The 21,495-nt window shown below is 40.8% G+C and overlaps 1 pseudogene; it reads right to left on the bottom strand.

The window, feature by feature from the left end:
• Positions 1-20,598: 20,598 nt before the first annotated feature.
• On the bottom strand, positions 20,599-21,116 carry LOC115272079 (annotated as a pseudogene).
• Between the last annotated feature and the right edge of the window lie 379 nt (positions 21,117-21,495).

Genomic DNA, 21,495 nt, shown 5'->3' with positions numbered 1-21,495 from the left:
AAACAGAGTTGGTTTCCAGTAATTAATTTGGTATTGGTAGGAAACACTCATTGGCCTTGTTTTGGTTGTTGTTGTTGAACTAGAGTTCAGCGAGGTGTTTTGAGCACCTCTGAGGCATGGGCCAGAAGCTGTGAGATCCCGGGAAGTATTAAGCCACCTGATAAAAATCCATTGGATCACCCTGGTGATTACTCCTCATATTTTGAAATCCTTTCATTTTGGCCATTTCTTTAGTTATAGATTCTTGGTTGCCAGTCTCGTCCATGGCTTTGGTCGTCTTCTCCATTCAATATCAGTGCTACTTCTGAATTCTGTCTAGGTCATCCTGATAATGCTGTCCTATGGATTATGGTCGGCCCCCTACTTACTATATTCTGGTACTTATCTAGCAACTGGTTTAATAATTAGCACTCCTTTTTCCAAGTGGTTTAAGGTGGAAACACCCCCCTGGGGGAGGCTGGTTAGTCCTTGTTGCCATAACTCTCATTAAGGGACATGAGAGGGCTCTTAGCTGAGATTACAGATTTCTACACCTGGCAGGTACCCCTTTGATTTTGCCAATATGGATCCTTCTGAGCTCAAGATGAAAGTTTGATTTTTTTTTTTCCCCTGGAGATGAGATTTAGAGGGGGCACCTTTAATTCAGGTGTGTGTGTCTGGAGACGGGTCTTCACGGCACACGGACATTTGAAAGGCCAGATCTCACAGAAACTTAGACCTCATCTCTCTATATTTCTTTTTTTTTTTTGCCTTATCACCCACATTCAAACTATCAGCCACACTTGCTAGGTCTACCTCCAAAATATGTCTATTATCTGTTTACTTTTCACCATTTCCTCTCCTGCTATCCTGGTCGATGTCTCCATATCTTGCAACCTGAAATCTTGTGATAGCCTCAGAAGAGATATACCTAGTTCTCCTCTTGTGCTCCCACAGGTCATTCTCTAAAAGAGTAGTTAACCAAGCTTGTAAATCACAGACCAGATCATTTGACTCCCCTTCTTGAAACACTGGCTTCTCACAAGGCCCTGTGTGGCCCATCTCACTGACCTCACCTAATACCTCCTTGGTCACCATATTGAGCCACAAGACTTTGTTACTTTTTAAAAAAAAATTTTAATGTTTTATTTAGTTTAGAGAGAGAGAGAAACAGCGTGAGCAGGGGAGGGTCAGAGAGAGAGGGAGACACAGAATCTGAAGTAGTCTCCAGGCTGAGCTAGCTGTCAGCACAGAGCCTGATGCAAGGATTGAACCCACGAACCATGAGATCATGACCTGAGCCGAAGCTGGATGCTTAACCGACTGAGCCACCCAGGCGCTCCAAGACTTTGCTCTGCTTATTGAACAGAACAAGTTTGTTGTAACCTTAGGGCCTTTGTACTTGCTATTTCCTCTACCATGGAAGTTCTTTACCGTGGTTTTCCAAGCCAGGGTCATTTTAGTAAAAATCTTAGTTGAAAGAAAGGCCGATTTACTCTACCTAAAGTAGTTCTCTCCAGCCCTTCCATTATGTGCATTCATACAACAAATGTTTATGTAATGTCACCCATATTTCAGGCACTGAGACACCAGAAATAAAGTAGTGAATAAGACAAATAGTTCCTGTCTTCATGTGTCTTATAGTCAAGTGTCCCATCTGGCTGTTCATTTTTCTTCAGTGCATATACATCTATCTGAATTATTTATTGGTTTTGTTGATGTAGTCTTTCTACTCCAATCCTAGAAAGGACAAATTGTTTTTGTCTTTTCAGAATCCCTGAGGTGATCAGGGATTTAGAAGGCTTTAGAGATATCAAGGATCAAAGTTTGCACAGTTTGCTGACCTCCCTTGCTTTGAACATGTTTGAAACACAGAATTCAGGAATGATACCATCAAAGACAGTGCACAGATGTGTCATTAATTCACACTGGAAACAGTAGTGCCCATATCTCATTTTTTGGTGGCGGTAAGTTTTTTTTTTTTTTTTTTATTGGCTAGAATCTCTAGACACCATCTTTGTCTAGATTTTGGCTTGTATGTGAGAATTACAAAGTCATTCATATTTTACTAAATTCAGTTTTCAGTCATTCAGATTACTCAGTGATTCAGAATATTTAACAATTCAGTAATTCTGCCTCTAGAAATTTTGATTTTTAGGGTTACGCCAGGATGACATTTTTTAAAACCATTCCAAGTGCTGCATTTTGTAAAATACTTAGTAGAGTATAGTCTAATATTATGAGCCCTGATTCTGTCTTTTAGGGTCTGGGTCCCAGAGAATCTACAACTGCAGGATCTTACAAATTTAGGTGGCTCTGTATCTAGATTTGCTTTGGATAGTCCTGGTGTATATCTGTTTTCCTGTCTCATTATTCACAGTGACACCTTTTACTGTCAAAAGTTTCCCAATTTGGGCAATGTATTATATGATAACTCTATGTGGATGGTATCACACCCAAGAAACTGCTACACACAGCTTCTTCAATAGGGGTCAAAAAGATGGTTTTCTAAGAAAGGAATGAAGTGGGAATCTGCCTCCTGGCTTAGGCTTCTGCTGTGGAAATTTTTGAACTATACCAAAGTATAATAAGTTATCCCTCTTATTTCAGGAATTCTTGTTTCTTTTGTCTCCTCATTTCTAGTCTTCTGACAGACTTAATGTGGAAATGCATTCCTTTGTCTAGATCTGTGTTGTCCAGTACTACAATGAATGGCAGCATGTGGCCGTTCCAATTTTAATTCAAATTAATAAATATCAAATAAAAAATCAGGACACCTGAGTGGCTCAGTCGGTTAAGCATCTGGCTTCAGCTCAGGTCATGATCTCATGGTTTGTGGGTTTGAGCCCTGTGTTGGGCTCTGTGCTGACAGCTATATCAGAGCCTGGAGCCTGCTTCAGATTCTGTATCTCTCTCTCTCTCTCATTATTCCCTGCTCATACTGTCTCTCTCTGTCTCTCAAAAATAAATAAAAAACGTAAAAAATAAAAAAAATCAAATAAAAAATTCAGTTTTATTAGTTTCACTAGGCACATTTCAAGTACTCACTAGCTATGAGTGTCCAGTGGCTGCTATGTTGGGCTGTGAATTATAGACCATTCTATCATTGTGAAAAGTTTCTATTAGACTGTGCATGTCTAGGTTGTGTTTCCATAGATTTTGCCCACCTTGATTTGTGTCTAGGACTTTTCCAAATTATGACTTGAGAAGAGTTAGAAAAGTAAAAATAATGTTACTGGAAATTGTTTTTGAGGTGATCTAACCCAATCTCTTGATATAATTGATGTGTGAATAGGTTTAGAGAGATTAGATAGTTGGCCAAGGTCACTTGGCTAGATCTTAGAAAAAGTTAGCTAGATTGAATATTCAGACAAGTTATGTAACCTTAACTAATTGCTTGCTATCAAATTGCCTATCAACAACATGGGAACAATTACAGTAGCCCTTCCTCCGTGAAGTAGCCTTGCAGCATGTGAAGATACCAGCTACCGAACGAATACATACCATCTTGTGCTTTTAATCATACACTGGCTTTGCCAGGATGCTATGAGCGATTTAGTGTAATTCACTATGAATGTGATTGTGAAACTGAGTGAAAACCAAGCTAAATCAAAATAACTGTCAGTATGATTAGATCCAAAGATGAATACCACACATATTCTATTTTGTTATCAAACTAGGTTCTCCTAACGAGATGTTCCCCATTTTACATGGTGTTGTAAAATGGCTACTGCTTTGGAGGCTTTGAAGAGCCCTCCAGTGATGCTGTTTGTAGTGCTTCATATTTATTTGGAATCTTCAAAGGAAATCGTAAACCTGTTCCTGTCTGTCCACTTGGCCTAGTTACTAACACCCTGACCCTCTTCACAAGAAAGAGCATCTAGTTCAATACTGCTTCCCCTTATGGAACACCTTTTCAATTAGGTGGTGGATTCACTGCTCTGGGAGAACGCTTTGATATATGTGTGTAGTGCATGAAAGAAGATGCACAGAGCCCTTGTTTGATCATGGTTAGGATGTTGCTTCATTTTGGTGGACTGTGTGAAGAGGAGGGGGCTGGAGCAAATGTCTGCAGCGAAAGAAGAATAATGAATGGGTTCTGCGTATGAATTCTAAGCTCTCTTATTATTTATTAAACTAATGTAAATGGGTATTTGGGGAGACTTGCGAGCAGATTTTAAAATCTAAGATGTGGTGTAACTCTCATGGGATAGCCTCCAAAGCACAGGACTTAGAGTCAGAAATCTTTAGTAAGATCTGCTGATGACAAGTGTATAGTGATGGGCTTGTCATTCTTCCTCTCTTAGCCTTAGTCTTTAATCAGTAGGGGAAAATATTCCTGCCCTTCCTTTTCCTGGGGTTATTGGGAGAACTCTGTGAGAAATAGATGTGAAAATACCTGCTAATTGCAATGCCATATGTAGAAACAGGTGGCATTTATTCTTCTTATTACTATTAGCATAATAGCTGAATATAACTTTATTATTTGCATCTCAAATGCCTAGAAGCACTCTGGGAACCATGTTCTTGACAGTGTGGCATGACCTTTTTGAACTAAGCAAGAAAAATGAGTTGTCTCAGTTTGCCGAGAACTTTGATATCTAGACCCTCTTTGTCTTCTCTCTCCTTTTAGTCCTAAATATGGCTTAAGGTTTGCATGTTCACTAGGAAAGCAATGAGCTCATTCTCTGAAAAAGAAGTCATTACTTGTTTTAAGGAACCCAAACATGATTAGCTAGGGAATCTGGGAGCTCTTTAGATCATCAGATGGGGGCTCAAGATTTCTTCAGTGGGAGATGACCAGAGTAAAAGGTCATTGAAATAAGAGCCAATCTTTCAAAGAAGGTTATTGACATATGGGTGACTTTTTTGACAAATTAACTAGGCAAACTCAGTGGTCACTCTGTGGGTGTAAGAAGGACCTCATTTTTCTAACCGTTTGAAAGTCCCAGCTTGCTCTTGCCCAGAGATTTCATAGGGCATTACACAATGTAATGATCTCCAGAGTCACTTTTTATGATTGTCCTGCTTGTGTCTTGTGTGGACTGAGGTGACCAGGGGGAACCGAAATCCAGGCTCTTCTCCCATCGGGCTGTGTTCACCTAGAGGCGGTGCTGTTTCAGTGTCACAAAAGGCATCTTATGGCACAGTGGAGCCCATGGGAGGTCATATCCTCAATAAAGAATGAGAAAATATAAAGTCATTTTTACCAGCCAGGAATGGGTAAATGATGAAAGCAGGCTTAGAAAAAAAATGTAGAAGGACTTGAGTGGCTCAGTCAGTTAAGTGTTTGACTTCAGCTCAGGTCATAATGTCATGGTCTCTGCCCCTCCCTTTCTCTCTCTCTTCCTCCCTCCCTCCCACCCTCTCTCTGAAAAATAAAATAAAAATAAAAGAAATTTAAAAAAATGTAAAAGAGCTTTGGTTAAATATGGAGGTCTGAACACATGTGTTTGTATCTACTTTCTCTTTAAAACCCATTTAAAAATAAATATATGTATATTTTTTAATTTTATTCATTCATGTATTGTGTACCTACTCTGCACCAAGTGGCATAATTGCTCACAGGAACAGTGTAAGATAATTATTATTGTCCCTGTTTATAGGTGGAGGAACTGAGGCTCAGAGGGATGAAGTACATTGTCTCTGGTTATACAGCAGAGAGGCAAGATTCTCATCCGGTTGTTTAGTTCTAGAACCCCCATTCCATCTACTGCATGATCCTGTCTCTTGGGATAGTTCAGGAAATGCATTTGGATCTATTTTCTCATCTGATACTACCCACATCCTGTGAGGCGGACTGGCATGTGTCAATATCCCTGTTGCTTAGATAGATCCTCTGAGCGATACAGTGACTTGCCCAAGGTCAAGCAATGTGGGTGAATGTGTGACTCTCACATACGCACTTACCCTGCTACTGAAACTGTCAAGACACCAAAATAGATGGGAAATATTGCTGAGAGCTAACAGCATTCCGCCCTGAAAGCATGATTCCGCATGCAGCAGAGACTCTTGTCCAGCCAGCATTCCTGCCATAATGAGACATTTGTCCTGTGTGTTTTGATGCAGTCTTGGTAGGTCTTGTATTGCTGTGCCACAGAATGGCATTTCATACAACTTTCTAGAAAAAAGCATATGAGTATTCAAATGGCAAAAGGCATCTGGTGGGGATAAAGAGACCAGTGATTAAAAACACATGCTGAGGTCCCTGGAAATGCTGGGGTTAGGAATTTCCGGGGTGCAGCTGGAATGTTAGAATCACAGCGCAAATCTCTCAGCTGGCCTGCTGGGAAGAAAGTTACTTCTACCCAGCTGTGTAAACGACCATATTGGAAATGTCGGAAAACATGAAATTCTTTTTTGGAGGGAGGCTATTTAAAAGACAATACTAATAGCAGAATTAGAAATGCATTAGCTTTGTGGTACAAGGTCTGTCACAGCATCTCCCCTTGGCGCGAGAGCAGTCTCTAATGCACAGAGCAGGAGAGCAGTTGACAGGTTTATGAGCTTCCCCATAAAACAGTTATTGCCTCTTGATTCCTGTACCATATATCACAGAGCTCATAAATTGATCTGCAAATCCTATGATATCAAATGTCTATTCTGATCAGTCCTTCAGTCTTTTTAATATTTATATGATTTCCTTTGACGGAGCTTGGTGCAGCACTTTTTGGAGGTGGAGGCTGGAGGAGGGATGAGGTTAGGTAGCTCAGAGAAACCTGTGAAGACTGATTGGCAGATTTAGAGGCCACCGAGCAAAACAATCAGGTTGTACCTGACAGACGCACTGTGACAAAATGTAACACTGTCACTGTGACAACTTCCCAGGAGAAGGTACTGAAGGCTGTCTGAGTGCTATGCCGGAAGTATTTCCGTGGTGATATGTGGATTGCAGGGACCTGTGGACCATGAACTTGTGTTCATTAAGGGCCAAGAAGAAATTTTTAAAAGCTGTTAGCTTGTGTTCACTCTCATGTACCTCATTGCCATGTACCTCACATCCTGATGCACAGCATCTTACAAGGCATATGTCCAAAGTCCGGCCAGGGGAACCTCTCAGGGACATCTGGTTTAAAATCTTTTGAAGCCAGAGATTTGGAATTCCGTTGCAGATGCCAGTTTTCCACACAGTGCATGTGTTCTATCATTCATTCATTCATTCATTCATTCATCCTTTCATACAAAAAAAGTACTGATAAATTTGTAATCAGAGGGACCATATATTAGTTTGTTAGGACGGATAAATGCCATGTGACAAGGATATACTAATATGCAGTATTCAGTGTCCTATCTGCTCAGAGCATCCAGTAAGCTAGTCTTTCCCTCTGAGAACGTTCTCATGATAAGTACAAGAAACCTGTGATGTTAAGTGATTGCAGATGGTGAGCCTTGGCTCTTTCTCTTCAAAGGCCTGCTTCTTACTGGTACCTGGTGCTTCATGAAAAGGCTGCCTTCCGCACGGACCAGTCCACAGGGATTGAGTGGAAGCTGACTTGTGACATAGTGTAGAAGTAGTTGGGGGGAAACATGGTCCCTGAGTATTCCTTAGATAGAGGTGCCCCATGCCAACATTGACTCAACAGAACGGCAGTTCCTCCAGCCAGATATTTCAATTAGCTCAACACTTTGCTTGAGGAAAATGCGTAAGTGCATCTGTTGCTAGACTACATGGTTTGGGATTAGCCTTTTGGCGAATCCAAGAGCAATGTCATGCGTCACACTTGGAGTTTTCTCAGGGCGCTCTGTAGAGCTTTCCTGCCAGTAGGTCTTGATCAGGGATACTCTATAACTTCCCCGAGTATTTTAATGTTTCAGTAACTTTGAACCTTGAAGAGGAATCAAGGTGTTTTGTTTTTTTTTAGCTCTTATGCAAATTTAACCCCATCCCCAAGTAAACTTCAAATTTTACCTTTCAGTTTTATGGGGGAAGGGCAAAAGCTCTATCTATCAACAGAGCTGGACTCCGCTCTCAGAATAATGGAAAGAGGATAATAAAATAAACCCTGCTTCACTGGGCATCCACCTATATCTATTTTGTATTGGACATTCTATGAGGCTCAGTGTTTTAAATTAAATAAAGTTTTATTAGAACACAGCCACACCCATTTGTTTACTGTTACTTATGGCTGCTTTCGCCGTACAGAGAAAGATTAGAGTAGTTGAAACAAAGCCCATATGTTCTGCAAAGCCTAAAATATTTATTATTTGGCCCTTCACTGAAAAAGCTTGTATTTCTCTCAATAGAGACTGGTCATTCAGAAAGAATAAATGTGTTATTTCTGTTCTCAAGGGGGAAACAAAGTCATAAGAGCTAAAATGGGGCTAAGTACCCTGAGCGCTGGTAGTAGAGAGCAGTAGTATTAGCTCTGCCTAAGGTACCTGGGGAAAGTTCCCCCACTGAGGAGGTCACATTTAACCTGGATCTTGAATTGAATTGCTTTCAACATGTGGTGGAAAAGTGAAGAGGAGAGTGAAAGCATTTCAGGCTGTGGGGATGGCTTCTGCAAAGGCATGAATGTTCCAGGTGTTCTGGGGAGACTCAGGGCAGCTGGGATGTAGGTGGGGAGGCCAACAGACCTGGGTGCAGGCTGCAGGCTTGTTTTTGGTGCACCTAGTCTAGGCCTAGAAGAGATCCTTGTAGGCCAGCCTCGGCTCTGGGTGAGTGGAAGAGGGGTGTCAGTGGAGAAGTGTCAAGATAGGGTATATCTTTTGGAAAGATTGCAACTCCCAGTTGGAAGGGGAAAGAGCAGAACCAGGGGGACATTAAAAGGCTTACTTAAAATGTCCACATCCTTGGGGCCCCTGCATGGCTCAATTGGTTAGGTGTCTGACTCTTGATGTTGAGTCATGTCATGATCTCATGCTTTGTGAGTTTGAGGCTCACTTCAGGCTCTGCATTGATAGCATAAAGCCTGCTTCAGATTTTGTCTCCCTTTTTCTCTGCCACTTCCCCACTCGTGCTCTCTCTCTCTCTCAAAAATAAATAAACATTAATTTAAAAAAATTAAATGTTTACATCCTCTTTTGAGCAGCTGCAGCCCAGTTTCCTCCTTCAAATAAATTCTCTGTCTCTAGTATACTGATACCCAGTGTAGGTTGTAAAGACTCCCAGACCAGGATTGTTCAAAGCCTGAGCTCTCAAGCACAATTTTAATGGGTCTTTCTATTGAAATGAAATTTCAGCAAAAAGACATTCTTCATGAAACTGTCTTCTTTCCCAAGGTGTATTGTATAAATTCCCATTATATATTTATTTTATTTTGTCTTGATCATGACTAGTTATACCTTTGCCTATCACCATTCCAGGCACATAGTAGGTGCCCTATTTATATTGATGAATGGAAGAATGGCAGAGTACAGATGAGCTTGGCTAGGGAGCCTTTGACTAGGGAGCCAAAGGGAGTGATGGAAGACTCAGGAGACACTGCTAACTATGTGTGTCCCACCAGGTAGCTGGCCCCCATTGGGGGAGAATCAAGAGGGGCGTCAAGGTCACACTTTTCTTAGTTCTCTTCCTTGAGTAACCATCCACGAAACAGGCATTCAGGAAAGTCAGCTTAGCAACATGGAAATAATTAAAAGTCTTTCTTTTTAATGTATGTTTATTCTTTTTGGGTTTTTTTTTTATAGTTTATTGTCAGATTGGTTTCCCTATAACACCCAGTGCTCTTCCCCACAAGTGCCCTCCTCCATTACCACCACCTCCCTCCCGCCCCCTTCCCCCTTTAACCTTCGGTTCATTTTGCATCATTCTCCCTCCCCAACTCTCTTTCCCCCTTCCCCTCCCCATGGTCCTCCATTAGGTTTCTCCTGTTCTCCTGTTCGACCTATGAGTGCAAACGTATGGTATCTGTCCTTCTCCGCCTGACTTATTTCGCTTAGCAGGACACCCTCGAGGTTCCATCCACTTTGCTACAAATGGCCAGATTTCATTCTTTCTCATTGCCATGTAATAGTCCATTGTATATATAAACCACATTTTCTTGATCCACTCATCAATTGATGGACATTTAGTCTCTTTCCATGTTTTGGCTATTGTTGACAGTGCTGCTATGAACATTGGGGTACATGTGCCCCTATGCATCAGCACTCCTGTATCCCTTAGGTGAATCTCTGGCAGTGCTATTGCTGGGTCATAGGGGAGTTCTATTGTTAATTTTTGGAGGAACCTCCACACTGTTTTCCAGAGTGGCTGTGGCAGTTTACATTCCCACCAACAGTGTAGGAGGGTGCCCGTTTCTCCACATCCTCGCCAAGTATCTATCTATTTGTTAATTTTAGCTAATCTGACTGGTGTGCAAAGTCATATTGAAATGACTGATGGACTCAAATTGGATTCAGTTTCTCTCTCTTTATTGTGGAAAATCTGCACAATATTTTGTGTGTGTGTGTGTGTGGTCACCAAATTTGTCATGTTCACAGAGATGGACATCTGCATGGTAGGTAATTATGCTGAAGTTATGGTCGGGAGGATGCATTTGGAAGGTTGTGCAATTTAAGGGTACGGATTGCAAGGAGCAGGCCTAGCTTTGGTTATTACACACTAGTGTGGTCATTTGTTAGGTAGAACGTGAAGCACTTTTATATTAGTTGGTAAATAATTACTACTTCTCTCAAGAGTGCCCCCTGCCACCTTGGCTGATCTTTCTGCTTATCTTTGGAATTTCCTGGATATTCCTGCCTGCTGTCATCTATAGGGTTAATGCCTGGCACAGAGGACATCACTGAGTTGTTCTGGGGTTCTGTCTGATTGGCTGGTATCAGAGCCACTCTGCAACCCCCGTAAAGTTCTGGCTCCAGAGCTCTCCCAGAAAAGCCTCCCCGAACCACAGAATTCTACAATTTTTTTTACCCACTACACACTCTTTCTTAGGTCCAGCTCTGGGTGAATACTACTGGGAGCTGCTTTTGTACCCACCAGTTGACCTCTGTGGCCACTCTCCTTTGGCTTTTTTTTTTAATAGTTTATTTATTTTGAGAGGGAGAGAGAGAGAGAGAGAGCGAGAGAGAGAGGGAGAGAGAGAGAGCGAGCGAGAGCGAGCGAGCACGAGCAAGTGGGAGAGCGAGCGAACGAGGATGCACAAGCATGTGTACATCCCAGGCTGGCTCAACGCCACCAGTGCAGAGCCCTGTGTGGGACTTGAATTCACGAACTGTGAGATCCTGACCTGAGCTGAAACCAAGAGGCAAATGCTTAACCGACTGAGCCACCCAGGTGCTCCTCCTGTCCCTTGGCTTCTCCTTCTGCATTTCCTTTATGCTAGCTCAAGCATGGACCTTGGTAGGGGAGAGAGACCCCTTGGCAGGGGTGCTTACAGCTTGGCAAGCAAATGCCACCTACACTGGATTTCGGGTGTAGTGGTGGTCCAATGCAGTAAATTGTGCCCTACTCTGGAGTCACCGTTGTGTTTCTGCTTGCAGGAATGGCAACATCCATGGGAGTGCGTGTCTGAGAGCCTTGGAGAGACAGAAAGAATGGGAGCGGGGAAGAGTGAAATAGTGGACATTGCATCAGTGGCCAGACGCAGTAGGCTTCCTTGCACATTAGGCACTTCTGAGATAAGAGAGAGGTGGGGATGACTGGAATCAGGAGGGATAAGTGGCATTTCCATTTAATGATCTAAATCTTTAAAAATCCATGGGATACCCACCCATTGTGGGTGCCTATTATACATTCATTTTAATCAATGTGAGAGTTAATGTTCACATTACCAACTTACTGTTGGTAAGAAGTTCATAATTTAAGACTACACATGACCTAATGACGGTCAAGTTAGAAGAGTTTGCTTATGGATTTTCTGTCAAATTGTGACTCAGACACGGGCTCAGCCTAGTGTCAGCTAGTGACGGCCCCACCCAACAGAGGATAACACCCATAATTTACAATACCAGGAGAAATTATTAATCAGATAAACATTTGTTACAACTTACATGACATGGTAATTGGTTCTATAAGTATATATAGTTTAGTGTTTTTTAAGTGTTTTATTTATTTTTGAGAGAGACTGTGAGCAGGGGAGGGGCAGAGAAGTGGGGAGAGGGGGAAGAGGATCTGAAGTGAGCTCCACACTGACAGCAGTGAGTCCAATGTAGGGCTCAAACTCATGAACCATGAGATAGTGACCTGAGCTGAAGTCGGACTCTCAGTCAACTGAGCTACTCAGGTGCCCCTATAGTTTAGTTTTATTTAGAGACAAAATAGAAACAGAGGTTTTTATTTTTGACTTATGTATTTATTTTTCTACACAGATTATTAGATACGTTAAATGTAACTTGATATTGTAGTTACATAGTGAAATAAATCAAATAGTTAGGGAGACTAATGGATGTGCAAAATGCATCATAAACTGTAACGTGCCCATAAATTGTAATGGAAAGCATTAATATATTATTTTACACATATACTTTTAAAAAGCAAGGCTAAAAGGGGCTTAGAAATATGCTCTTGATTTAGCACTGGGGCTGGTAGTCAATACTTCTCCTCTATAAAATAAATGAATCTATATGGTAGCTCAATTGTGGGTAGAAATGTACTTCAATTAAGGCAGTATAACAGAGTGATAATAACATGCGTTTTGAAGTCGAGTCTAATCTATGCAAACTTGACAATCTATGTAACCTTTCTAAGCTTGTTTTCATTCTCATAAAATGTGGATGAAATTTTTACAACCTTAAGAATTAGGAATAGAATGCTCCTATATCAGTGCCCTCAATATATTGATAAATATTATGCATTTATTTCTGACATCTACCATTTCTCCTTTATGATCCTAAGAATTTGGTCTCTGGTTCTTCTTTAACTTATTATCCTAAATACAAGGAAATTCTATTTTAAATTGAAATTCATCTTTTTAAATTACAAAAGCAGTATGTAGTCATATAAGAAAACTTGGGAAGCCCAGAGAAACAAAGAACAAAATTAACACTTATTTCTTTCATCCCTAGAGAGACTCATTAATTTTCCCAGTCTGTTTATGTGTAAAATATACCTTCTTAAATCAATTCCATATACTATTTTGTAATCTGCTCCCCTCCCAAATTTATAATGAACATTTTCCCCATGTCATAGATATGCTACAACATTTAAATGACTCTATATTGTATGAATATAAAAAGCCGAGGATTTGTTGATTCACAAGCCAAATCACCATTTTTTTTTTTGTTTGTTTTTGTTTTTGGCTTTGTTTTGTCTTCTCTGTTTTGGTGGGTGGGGTGGGGTGGGAGAAGGTATGAATTGTCTTGAAGGTATGTTTCTCCTATTTGTTTTCCGTAATCATGGTTCACTAGTTTGAAAGATGTGACTCAATCCATACCTTGTGCATGACAATGACAGGATTTAGTAGCATAACTCTCTCAGGGAACTCATTGCCTGCCAAGACGTAGAACTGGAAGATTTACTGATGCTAGAAAATTTGCTATCGACAGGAGTCACTTGAAAGGCATAGAGTTCCTATCTGTCTTTCAGTTATTCTGTGCAGGAGTGCCTGTCTTCCACTCTGCACCAACCATCTCTGGTTGCCTGAAATTTGCAAACCAGCAAGTGACAAATGCATTTTGGAAAGGTACAATTGCATTCAAATTGAAAATGGAGGAAGTTGATCAAAGAAGAAAGAAAGAAAGGCATTAAAAATTAATCATCCCAGGGCCATAAAGTCAGCTGTAAACCCTTAGCAATAAAAAATTAAATGAAGAAGTTAATGTTTTAAGCAGAGATTTAAATTTTCCAGGGGAGAGCTTGATAGTTGCAGCTGATCAGGGAGCTGGCAAGATTTACAGGGGAAGCCCAAGCGTCTTGTCCCACCAGAGGCCCCAGAAAGCACAAAACAGCCATCAAATAAAACATCATTTATATTATTTAGTATCATTGTGAAAAACCTTGGCCGTAAAAGGAAATGGCACTTTTGACCGACTGACAATATTATTCTATTCAGTACAGATTAAAATGGCAAAAAGTGCAGGAATACTAAAAAAACACATCATTGTGTGAAAAGCCCAGAGGAAATATATACTATATTAGGGAGTTGTATGACTCCAAGTAATAATATTTATTTATCAGTCTTTCTAGTCCAAATAGCAAAGCCTGAGCTTATACCTGGAACCACACATTTATTGGCAGGTTGTCTCTGGGACAGGTAAATGAATGGTCAGGTCCTCAGACTCTAAATGGAAAGTTGAACCAGACTTATACAATTTCTGACCAAAGTTGGCATGTAGTTTAGGGTTTTCCTAACAAACTTAAAAATGGGGTCTGGATTGATACAGGTATAGAAACATTATAACACAGTGGTTTTGGCAGCAAAGAGACCCCTCCTTGAATCTTGGCTGGGCCACTTGCAGCGAAACTTGGAGCGAAATCGCTTCTCTTCTTTGAGCCTTAGTTTACCCATCTCTAAAAATGGGAATGGAAATAATGGTATTCACTTCCCAGGGTGGTGGTTATGAGAAATAATTTTTAGGTATTAGATATTAAGTGTTTACATAGGTCTGTGTACTTAGTAAGCCATCAGTAAACGCAGCTTCTTACACTATTTTGTTCTGCTAGATAATCCCATGGAGGTCAGATAGATGTGTGGGAAAGATTGGAGGGCAGCCTGCATGGCTAATCATACCACAGCCTTGGAACTCCAGGGAGTGTGTCTTATGGCCTGTAGGTCTTCATCTCTTCCTGTGGAATCCCAAAGGTTTCACGGGTCTCATCATGGCCTTTCTGGTTCCTTTTTGCCCAGTATACAGGGTCTGTGGGTGTGGGGTATGATGTTTATATCTTCCAACTTGTGTCCAGATTTCGGGCAGCTTCCGGCGACAATATATTCACTGGGATAATCCGAGAAGGGCCTTCTCCCAGCTCCACTTCCCCGGGTTTACCCGCAGAAATATGTTATTAATGCTTAGCAACTCTAGGAGGGGATGTTCCAGCCGTTGAGAGAAATTAACACTTATTAAGCCATTTTTTAAAGCTCGTTAAAGTTTATGGTGCTCTTGTTTATGTACTGATGTGTTTCTGTGCTGCACTGTCAGTCTTCACTTACAGGAAGCAGGTGGCATGTGGGAGGACGTGGACTTCAGATTATTAGTGTGTCGGATGAGAATAATAAAATAATCATTTGCAGTTATTATAGTTCTTTTATTCCTGGTGTTCTTTCAAATGAATGAAATCCAGTTGTCTTTCCTATAGGAAGCTGGCACTTTGCACACTTTGCACACTTGCCCTCTGCCTGCATTCATCTTTCAGTCTTCCTGACTTCCATGGCACTATCATTCATCCAGTTATCCAAACCAGAACCCTGACTTCCATTCCGTATGCCCCCTGCAAACACGTGGTCAGCAGATCCTATCGCTTCTGGTTCCTGAAACACACCTACCTTCCATTATTGCTACCACTGCCTTAGTTCAGTCTGTCGGCATCTCTTGATGCATTTTAACAGCCTTCGTACTAGTCTCTCTGTTCAGTCTTGACCTCCTCTAACTAATAATTTCCAAGGTATTTACAGTCTTCTTTCTTATTTTTTAAATGTTTATTTAATTTTGAGGGAGAGAGAGAAATAGATATCAAGAAATAGATATCGAGAGAGAGAGAGAGAGAGAGAGAGAGAGAGAGAGAGAGAGAGAGAGAGAATATACCAATATACCAAGCAGGCTCCATGCTGTGAGCACAGGGCCCAATGTGGGTCTTGAACCCATGAACCATATTATGACCTGAGCTGAAATCAAGAGTCGGATGCTTAACTGACTGAGCCATTTAGGTGCCCCTTTATAATCTTCTTTCTAAAAGGCCAGTGTGATTATGTCATTCTTTGCCTGACAACCATTCCGTTGAGTGCAGTTAGGCACCTATCTACTTGGCATACTTCCCTCCCCTCCCTTCTTTTTGTAACTGGCTTCTGCTAGAATCCCACAGAATTACCTGCAGGTCTCCGATCCGTCCGGCTTTTTCATGCCTTCATTCACTCTACCTGAATTTTGCCCCTTCCAGTCCATCTTCTGTCGAGAACTGATAGAGATAGCTCATATGATGCTTCTTCTAGGACCCCCTCTGTGACTTCATCCTTATCCTCCCACTTTTCCCCTCATCGTCACCTATCATTCTGTGTTTCCAAGTCAGTGAGTATGTTCTGAGATTATGGCACTTATGGACTGCACTGTGCTCATTATTAGCTTATTTATCCCACTATACTCTGGACTTCTTGAACATAAGAATGGTTTCTCTTTGTGTTTGTTGCTAGGGACTTAGACATGGAACATAGTAAGTAGATGCTAAATGATAATGGTTGAATAATTGGATGTATGGATGGATAGGAAATGGGTACTTATGTTAATTTTCTGAATCCCTGCTGCTCTGTGCTCTCTGGAATCCTCTACTGAAATCTCAGATCTAGGCCTGTTTTCAAAGGCAGCCCTCTCATTATTCATAACATTTTCCTCCCTTGTTAAAATCCCTTCCCTTCTCTGCACTGATTTTAAGAGAAAAACATCCGAAGTAAACCATTTTATTCTAAATTGTGAATGACTCACTATCTCCACATTTTCTATTTTTAAAATGATTTCTTATGCCTGCTTTTAGTTTTGAAAAGAAGGTATAAATTCCTAGGTGAGATTCCAACAAAGACACTACACCAAAGGATATAGCTTTGCCCTGTCAAGCTGCCCTTTAATTTGAGGACAGAGGCCAGCCTGGTTTCACAACAGAAAAGCTTCCCTTTTATAAAATCAACAGATGATGTTGTTATTGTAAAAATAACAATAACTACCTTTTCATGAGTGTTTGCTGTTGACTGTCCACTATTTTAAGTCCTGTATATACATAATCTCACTTAGTCCTCAACAGCAGCTCTGAAAGACGGGCCTCATTTCCCCCATGTTGTAGTTGAGGAAAGAGAGCTATGGAGAAGTCACATGACTCGCCTCTACTCATACAATTAGTATGTGGAAAACCACAATTTGAAACTGAGCTTTGCAGTGCCACTCAACCCATGCCCACACCGAGTCCCGATGCCAGGTGAATACAGTGACTTTTCAGAGAAAGAGATTCAAGCAAACAGATTCAGGGAGAGATGGGGACAGTCTGTCAATTCTAGATGGAGTGATAATAATGATCAATAGCAAGGCACTCTTCAAAAAAACTCCTTAAGTAAAACATGAGGAGAAGAAAATTAAACTAAAAAAGTTAAGAAAGTAACTTGCTCAAGTTGTTCAGTTAATAAATAATAAAGAGGTGATTTAATAAGCGTTCCAACAATGAATACTCTTATTTTATCAGTTTGATTGAAAAAAGCCCCTGAGGCTCAGTGGAGTGTTCATTTTAATAAGGGTCTTGATATTTGTATATTTTGTGTCTATTTTTAAAGCCATCAGATGAAGAAGTCTGCAGTTTCAAGGGTCTTTTTACTTTCAACCTTGCTATTCCCTTGTTCTTTCAGAAGGTGTTTATATTTCTTTTCAGAAGAGAAATTCTAAGTGCTAATTCAATAGGTAGCCTGTAAGTGAAACACTGGGACCTGGTGATATGCATTTGTTCCTGTTCTCTAAACATTTCTTTATTGGTCTTGATAGACGGCTAATTCCTCACAGGCTCCATTACTTCTAACTCATACAAATGCCTTTTCTTTCTTTTCAGGGTTGCGATAGCTTTAAGGAATGAGGTCAATATTTCAAAGGCATAATTAATTTAGTATGCTTCCTCTTTCATTAGGAAGCTCATTTTCTCCTGAGCCTCTCTCTCTCAGCATATCTGCAAAGCCCTTCTCATTCTGCCTTTTGCTCACAAAAGGAATTAACTTTTCTTCCTTTCCTTCCTTCCTTTTTCCTTTCTTCCTTCTCTCCTTCCTCCTCCCTTTTTCCTTCCTTCTTCCTTCCCTCCCTCTCTTCCTTTTTTCCTCCTCTCTTTTCTCCCTCTCTCCCTTCCTCTGTCTTTAGCTTTGTATTCTCATTCCTTAACATTCTTTAGCCTGACAGATGTCATGAACTCTTTCAACAATCTTCAGTGGCAATTTATTTCTTTGCAGGGACCTGTGAGTCAAACTCATTGTGGTTCCAGCTACCTGGCCCAGAGGGAATGTCCACGTTACATTTTAGTGGGACAGCAGTGCCTGTGACAAGCACAGGAGAAAAGTGACCAGCAAGGTGAATAGTTTATTTAAAAAGCTAATTAAAATTTTTAATGATGGTAAAAATATACGTAAGATTTGACATTTTATCCATTTTTAAGTGTAGAGTTCAGTAGTGTTAAATGCATTAACTGTTGTATAAACAGTCTCCAGAATTCTTTTCATCTTGCAAAACTGAAACTTAGTACCCATTAAACAGCAACCCACATTTTCCTCTCCCCCAGCGCTGGAAACCACCATTCTACCTTCTGTTTTTGTGAATTTGACTATTCTTGGTACCTCATATAAATAGGGGCGTACAGTATTTGTCTTTTGGTGACTGGCTCATTAACTTAACACAATGTCCTCAAGATTCATCCTTGTTGTAGTATGTATCAGATTTTTTTCCTCTTTAAGAATGAATAATATTTTGTATTGTGTGTGTGTGTGTGTGTGTGTGTGTGTGTGTGTCTATACACTCAGAAGTATAATTCTTGGATCATATGGTAATTAATTCTATTTTTAATATTTTGAAGCATTTCCATGTTGATTTTATAGTGGCCACACCATTTTACATTCCCACCAATGCATACAAGTTGTGCACAAGAGTTCCAGTTTCTCCACATCTTCACCAACACTTGTCACTTTGCTTTGTTTTGCTTTTTATAGTAACCATCCTAGTGGGTGTGAGGTTGAATATCTTACTTTTAAGGAGTTTGGGAGAAATTGAGGTTTAGTCTAAGAATTTCTCTCTATTATGTCAGTCGGAGGGAGGAAAGATAGTACATAATAGCAAGCAGTAATTCTTGTCATCAGGAATAGTGGTCTTAGATCAAACAATTCTGATACAGTATTAAGGAAATTAATTTAGGACTCAGTGTTGACAGAAGAGGCTGAGAGAAACTTGTGAAAAGTTGGCTTTACCTGAACACTATTTAAATTCACAGCTAGATCGCAATGCCCAGACCCGCAAGAACCATGCAGAAATCTAAGTCGGCAGGTTGGGGCCTCAGCAGGAGGCTGCCACCAGATGGTTCTCACAGACACTGGGTGTTGTGTTCTCCTTCAGTTTCAAATTAAGTATCAAAAAACTGAGTTCATTTAAAATAAGCCAATTTGGTAGGAGCTGAGTTGAGTTTCTTGAGCCAAGGAGAAATTTCCCCTGATGTGGGAAGGAGGGTCGTTGCACTGTTGGTTCCATTTATGAAAGCCAAAACTCAGTGCTCCCCAGGTCTCTAGTCCCACTGACCTATGGTTGTGCGGGACAAGTGGAGTCATGGAAATGAAATCTAGTGAGATACAGCATATTCCAATTAGAAGAGAAAGGATGAAAGGCTGATGGAATGAATGGAACAAGGAAGATCCCATTGCGTCACAGTACAATTTGTCTTTCTTAAATAGAGGACTCGAGCTTATGCACGATGTTCGAGCTTGTTAAGGAGGACTGGAGCAGAGAAAATGGAGTGTGATGACCTAACTTCTCTGGTGGGAATGATTTGTAGATCTTTGTAGGTCTTTTATCTTCTCCTCTTGGCACAATTAGCTCTGCAGAGGCAAAAAGCTAATTATAAATGCCTATTTTAGGTCAGCTAGTCATTTTCTAGGTAATATATATGTGTTAGGGCTCTTAATATGATCCTCAAAACAACTATACCAGGACTGTCTTATTATTCCTATTATGTAGATGAAGAATCAGTGGCTCACAAAAGTGTAATAGATTTTTCAAGAATTCAAAGCTAAATGGTGACACCAGGGTTTGATTCAAGGGTTATATTGATAATTGTCCCTTACAGCAAGCCACTGCTTCTAAATTATGCTGATTAGAATATGCACTATACGTGCAATGTGGGTCACATATTCTCCTCACCCTGACCTTGACTTCTTCACTGTAACATACCTGGCTATTACTTCCAACTCCTTTATCCTTGTTGCAGTGCCATTGTTTTAACAGAATGAGCTTCGCTCATATCATAGGAAAAGCCTCTGCCTTACTGTCTCTTGTGTTGATATAAAACTTTCTTCCTCCAAATCATTAGAGAAATAGCCCTACTAAAACTATTCTGAGGGGGCGCCTGGGTGGTTCAGTTCGTTGAGCATCCACCTTCAGCTCAGGTCTAGATCTCACAGTTCATGAGTTTGAGCCCTGCATTGGGCTCGCTGCTGTCAGCATGGAGCCCACTTCTGATCCTCTTTCCACCTCATTCCCTTCCCCTCCCCCTCTGGTGCTCACTCTCACTGTCAAAAATAAACATTAAAAAAACTACCAATCTGAGGAATATAACATTACTCTTACTATATAGTTACCCATTTTATTTATATATTTATTTTGTATTGTTTAGTTTTAATTTCATAATCATAAACTTGAGTCTGCAATTCAGTTAGACTTGGAGGAGAGTAAGGAAAATATGGAACCCATAGAACTGTAGCAAGAGCACAAAGATTATAAGCTATTTTGAGCAGGTTGGGGTGAAAGGCTGCTCTGCTGAGCTACAGAAGGAATGGTCTGGTAGTTAAGATAAAACACAAGTCAAATTTATTAGATTTGTCCACAGTCAGCAATGGTACTTTTTCTTGCTTGTTTTGCCATTCCTGGACCCAAAGTGCTCCATGGCTTCCACAGTATTCCTGCCCTCTCTCACCTTGCCAAAAACCACATACGTGCCATCCAAGCGACTTCTGTCTTGACACTGCAGGTGAAAAACTGGGAACCATTTGTGTTGGGTCCAGCATGTACCATGGAAGAGAGGCCAAGACCGTGTACTTCAGGATGAAATTCTCAACAGATTTCTCCCCACAGATGGACTTGCGGCCAGTGCCATTATGGCATGTGAAGTCACCACCCTGGTGCATAAATCCCGGAAAAATGCTGTTAAAGTAGGACCCTTTATAACCAAATCCTTTCTCTCCTCTGCTCAGAGCACAAATGTGTTCTGCCATCTTTGGAATTTTGTCTACAAACAGCTCAAAGGAGAGCCGGCCCAAGGGCTTGCCATCTATGGTGATGGCAAAGAACATGGTGGGATTGACCATGCTGGGAGGCATGGGTAGTTCTGGGGCAGCAACAACTGTAAGGCCTATTGTTACCCATTTTAATTTTCATAACAACCTATAGGACCAGGCCCTAATACCCCCATTCTGTAGATGAGGCAGCAGAAATGCAGAGGTTAAGAATTTGCCCAGAGTCATTCCACAAATGGTGGAGACAGGAACTGAGGCATGAAAGTCACACAGTGCTGAGCCTCAAGTTCCTATTTTTGCATCATAAAGAGCTTTCATTACATTCTTAAAGGACCAGTTGAATGGATTTTTATTCAGTAACTTTTTTATTCGATCCCCAGTTTGTAGATTAAGGCAATTGAAGATGAGAGTAGTCCCGTGGAAGTAGAGAGGTGGAGATGGGATTTGCCTCTAGGTTTAATAGTCTCACAACCCT

This window comes from Suricata suricatta, chromosome 11 (assembly GCF_006229205.1).
Source record: "Suricata suricatta isolate VVHF042 chromosome 11, meerkat_22Aug2017_6uvM2_HiC, whole genome shotgun sequence".
NCBI lineage: Eukaryota > Metazoa > Chordata > Mammalia > Carnivora > Herpestidae > Suricata > Suricata suricatta.
The sequence above is the reverse complement of the archived record's forward strand: the minus strand, read 5'-3'. Positions and strand labels throughout refer to the sequence as shown.